This window comes from Amblyomma americanum, chromosome 6, assembly GCF_052857255.1.
Source record: "Amblyomma americanum isolate KBUSLIRL-KWMA chromosome 6, ASM5285725v1, whole genome shotgun sequence".
Classification (NCBI taxonomy): domain Eukaryota; kingdom Metazoa; phylum Arthropoda; class Arachnida; order Ixodida; family Ixodidae; genus Amblyomma; species Amblyomma americanum.
In genome coordinates, this window is record NC_135502.1 from 195915324 (window position 1) to 195920495 (window position 5172).

Sequence of the window (5172 nt, forward strand, 5' to 3'; positions counted from 1 at the left end):
GCAGCAAAAGCAGCAGCAGCAGCAGCAGCAGCAAAAGCAGCAGCAGCAGCAGCAGCAAAAGCAGCAGCAGCAGCAGCAAAATCAGCATCAGCAGCACCAGCAGCAAAAGCAGCAGCAGCAGCAGCACCAGCAGGAGCAAAAGCAGCAGCAGCAGCACCAGCAGCTGCAAAAGCAGCAGCAGCAGCAACAGCAGCAGCAGCAAAAGCAGCAGCAAAAGCAGCAGCAAAAGCAGCAGCAGCAGCAGCAAAAGCAGCAGCAGCAGCAAAAGCAAAAGCAGCAGCAGCAGCACCAGCAGCAGCAAAAGCAGCAGCAGCAGCAAAAGCAGCAGCAGCAGCAAAAGCAGCACCAGCAGCACCAGCAGCAAAAGCAGCAGCAGCAGCAAAAGCAGCAGCAGCAGCAGCAGCAAAATCAGCAGCAGCAGCAGCAGCAGCAAAATCAGCAGCAGCAGCAGCAAAAGCAGCAGCAGCAGCAGCAGCAGCAGCAAAAGCAGCAGCAGCAGCAGCAGCAAAAGCAGCAGCAAAAGCAGCAGCAGCAGCAGCAGCAGCAAAATCAGCAGCAGCAGCAAAATCAGCAGCAGCAGCAAAAGCAGCAGCAGCATAAGCAGCAGCAGCAGCAAAAGCAGCAGCAGCAGCAGCAAAAGCAGCAGCAGCAGCAGCAAAAGCAGCAGCAGCAGCAGCAAAAGCAGCAGCAGAAGCATAAGCAGCAGCTGCAGCAAAAGCAGCAGCAGCAGCAAAAGCAGCAGCATCAGCAGCAGCAGCATAAGCAGCAGCTGCAGCAAAAGCAGCAGCAGCAGCAAAAGCAGCAGCAGCAGCAAAAGCAGCAGCAGCAGCAGCGAAAGCAGCAGCAGCAGCAAAATCAGCAGCAGCAGCAGCAGCAAAATCAGCAGCAGCAGCAGCAGCAGCAGCAAAAGCAGCAGCAGCAGCATAAGCAGCAGCAGCAGCAAAATCAGCAGCAGCAGCCAACGCAGCAGCAGCAGCATAAGCAGCAGCTGCAAAAGCAGCAGCAGCAGCAGCAGCAAAAGCAGTAGTAGCAGCAGCAAAAGCAGCAGCAGCAGCAGCAGCAAAAGCAGCAGCAGCAAAAGCAGCAACAGCAGCAGCAGCAGTAGCAAAAGCAGCAGCAGCAGCAGCAAAAGCAGCAGCAGCAGCAAAAACAGCAGCAGCAGCATAAGCAGCAGCAGCAGCAGCAGCAGCAGCAGCAGCAGCAGCAGCAAAAGCAGCAGCAGCAGCAGCAGCAAAAACAGCAGCAGCAGCAGCAGCAAAATCAGCAGCAGCAGCAGCAAAATCAGCAGCAGCAGCAGCAGAGGCTGCAAAAGCAGCAGCACCAGCAGCAGCAGCAGCAGCTGCAAAAGCAGCAGCAGCAGCAGCAAAAGCAGCAGCAGCAGCAGCAAAAGCAGCAGCAGCAAAATCAGCAGCAGCAGCAAAATCAGCAGCAGCAACAGCAGCAGCAGCAGTAGCAAAAGCAGCAGCAGCAGCAAAAGCAGCAGCAAAAGCAGCTGCAGCAGCAAAAACAGCAGCAGCAGCATAAGCAGCAGCAGCAGCAAAAGCAGCAGCAGCAGCAGCAAAAACAGCAGCAGCAGCAGAAGCAGCAGCAAAAGCAGCAGCAGCAACAGTAAAAGCAGCAGCAAAAGCAGCAGCAGCAGCAGCAGCAAAAGCAGCAGCAGCAGCAGCAAAAGCAGCAGCAGCAGCAGCAAAATCAGCATCAGCAGCACCAGCAGCAAAAGCAGCAGCAGCAGCAGCACCAGCAGGAGCAAAAGCAGCAGCAGCAGCACCAGCAGCTGCAAAAGCAGCAGCAGCAGCAACAGCAGCAGCAGCAAAAGCAGCAGCAGCAGCAGCAGCAAAAGCAGCAGCAGCAGCAGCAGCAAAAGCAAACGCAGCAGCAGCAGCAGCACCAGCAGCAGCAAAAGCAGCAGCAGCAGCAAAAGCAGCAGCAGCAGCACCAGCAGCAAAAGCAGCAGCAGCAGCAAAAGCAGCAGCAGCAGCAGCAAAATCAGCAGCAGCAGCAGCAGCAAAATCAGCAGCAGCAGCAGCAAAAGCAGCAGCAGCAGCAGCAGCAGAAGCAGCAGCAAAAGAAGCAGCAAAAGCAGCAGCAGCAGCAGCAGCAGCAAAATCAGCAGCAGCAGCAGCAGAGGCTGCAAAAGCAGCAGCAGCAGCAGCAGCAAAAGCAGCAGCAGCACCAACAGCAGCAGCAGCAGTAGCAAAAGCAGCAGCAGCAGCATCAGCAAAAGCAGCAGCAGCAGCAGCAGCAGCAGCAGCAAAAGCAGCTGCAGCAGCAAAAACAGCAGCAGCAGCATAAGCAGCAGCAGCAGCAGCAGCAAAAACAGCAGCAGCAGCAGAAGCAGCAGCAAAAGCAGCAGCAGCAACAGTACAAGCAGCAGCAAAAGCAGCAGCAGCAGCAGCAGCAGCAAAAGCAGCAGCAGCAGCAGCAGAAAAAGCAGCAGCAGCAGCAGCAAAATCAGCATCAGCAGCACCAGCAGCAAAAGCAGCAGCAGCAGCAGCACCAGCAGGAGCAAAAGCAGCAGCAGCAGCACCAGCAGCTGCAAAAGCAGCAGCAGCAGCAACAGCAGCAGCAGCAAAAGCAGCAGCAAAAGCAGCAGCAGCAGCAGCACCAGCAGCAGCAAAAGCAGCAGCAGCAGCAAAAGCAGCAGCAGCAGCAGCAGCAGCAAAATCAGCAGCAGCAGCAGCAGCAAAATCAGCAGCAGCAGCAGCAAAAGCAGCAGCTGCAGCAGCAGCAGCAGCAGCAGCAGAAGCAGCAGCAAAAGAAGCAGCAAAAGCAGCAGCAGCAGCAGCAGCAAAAGCAGCAGCAGCAGCAGCAGCAAAATCAGCAGCAGCAGAGGCTGCAAAAGCAGCAGCAGCAGCAGCAGCAGCAAAAGCAGCAGCAGCAGCAGCAGCAGCAAAAGCAGCAGCAAAAGCAGCAGCAGCAGCAGCGAAATCAGCAGCAGCAGCAGCAAAATCAGCAGCAGCAGCAAAAGCAGCAGCAGCATAAGCAGCAGCAGCAGCAAAAGCAGCAGCTGCAGCAGCAGCAAAAGCAGCAGCAGCAGCAGCAGCAAAAGCAGCAGCAGCAGCAGCAAAAGCAGCAGCAGAAGCATAAGCAGCAGCTGCAGCAAAAGCAGCAGCAGCAGCAAAAGCAGCAGCATCAGCAGCAGCAGCATAAGCAGCAGCTGCAGCAAAAGCAGCAGCAGCAGCAGCAGCAAAAGCAGCAGCAGCAGCAGCAAAAGCAGCAGCAGCAGCAGCAGCAAAATCAGCAGCAGCAGCAGCAGCAGCAAAATCAGCAGCAGCAGCAGCAGCAAAATCAGCAGCAGCAGCAGCAGCAGCAAAAGCAGCAGCAGCAGCATAAGCAGCAGCAGCAGCAAAATCAGCAGCAGCAGCAAAAGCAGCAGCAGCAGCATAAGCAGCAGCAGCAAAAGCAGCAGCAGCAGCAGCAGCAAACGCAGTAGTAGCAGCAGCAAAAGCAGCAGCAGCAGCAGCAAAAGCAGCAGCAGCAGCAGCAAAAGCAGCAGCAGCAGCAGCAAAAGCAGCAGCAGCAGCAAAAGAAGCAGCAGCAGTAGCAAAAGCAGCAGCAGCAAAAGCAGCAGCAGCAGCAGTAGCAAAAGCAGCAGCAGCAGCAGCAGCAGCAGCAGCAGCAAAAGCAGCAGCAGCAGCAGCATAAGCAGCAGCAGCAGCAGCAGCAGCAGCAAAAGCAGCAGCAGCAGCAGCAGCAAAAACAGCAGCAGCAGCAGCAAAATCAGCAGCAGCAGCAAAATCAGCAGCAGCAGAGGCTGCAAAAGCAGCAGCACCAGCAGCAGCAGCAGCAGCAGCTGCAAAAGCAGCAGCAGCAGCAGCAAAAGCAGCAGCAGCAGCAGCAAAAGCAGCAGCAGCAAAATCAGCAGCAGCAGCAAAATCAGCAGCAGCAACAGCAGCAGCAGCAGTAGCAAAAGCAGCAGCAGCAGCAGCAAAAGCAGCAGCAGCAGCAGCAGCAGCAGCAGCAAAAGCAGCTGCAGCAGCAAAAACAGCAGCAGCAGCATAAGCAGCAGCAGCAAAAGCAGCAGCAGCAGCAGCAAAAACAGCAGCAGCAGCAGAAGCAGCAGCAAAAGCAGCAGCAGCAACAGTAAAAGCAGCAGCAAAAGCAGCAGCAGCAGCAAAAGCAAAAGCAGCAGCAGCAGCAGCAGCAAAAGCAGCAGCAGCAGCAAAATCAGCATCAGCAGCACCAGCAGCAAAAGCAGCAGCAGCAGCAGCACCAGCAGGAGCAAAAGCAGCAGCAGCAGCACCAGCAGCTGCAAAAGCAGCAGCAGCAGCAACAGCAGCAGCAGCAAAAGCAGCAGCAAAAGCAGCAGCAGAAACAGCAGCAAAAGCAGCAGCAGCAGCAGCAAAAGCAAAAGCAGCAGCAGCAGCAGCACCAGCAGCAGCAAAAGCAGCAGCAGCAGCAAAAGCAGCAGCAGCAGCATAAGCAGCAGCAGCACCAGCAGCAAAAGCAGCACCAGCAGCAGCAGCAAAATCAGCAGCAGCAGCAGCAGCAAAATCAGCAGCAGCAGCAGCAAAAGCAGCAGCAGCAGCAGCAGCAGAAGCAGCAGCAAAAGAAGCAGCAAAAGCAGCAGCAGCAGCAGCAAAAGCAGCAGCAGCAGCAGCAGAGGCTGCAAAAGCAGCAGCAGCAGCAAAAGCAGCAGCAGCAGCAGCAGCAAAAGCAGCAGCAAAAGCAGAAGCAGCAGCAGCAGCAAAATCAGCAGCAAAATCAGCAGCAGCAGCAGCAAAAGCAGCAGCAGCAGCAAAAGCAGCAGAAGCAGCAGCAAAAGCAGCAGCAGAAGCATAAGCAGCAGCTGCAGCAAAAGCAGCAGCAGCAGCAAAAGCAGCAGCATCAGCAGCAGCAGCATAAGCAGCAGCTGCAGCAAAAGCAGCAGCAGCAGCAAAAGCAGCAGCATCAGCAGCAGCAGCATAAGCAGCAGCTGCAGCAAAAGCAGCAGCAGCAGCAAAAGCAGCAGGAGCAGCAAAAGCAGCAGCAGCAGCAGCAGCAAAAGCAGCAGCAGCAGCAGCAAAATCAGCAGCAGCAGCAGCAGCAAAATCAGCAGCAGCAGCAGCAGCAAAATCAGCAGCAGCAGCAGCAAAAGCAGCAGCAGCAGCATAAGCAGCAGCAGCAGCAAAATCAGCAGCAGCAAAAGCAGCAGCAGCAGCATAAGCAGCAGCAGCAGCAGCAGCAAAAGCA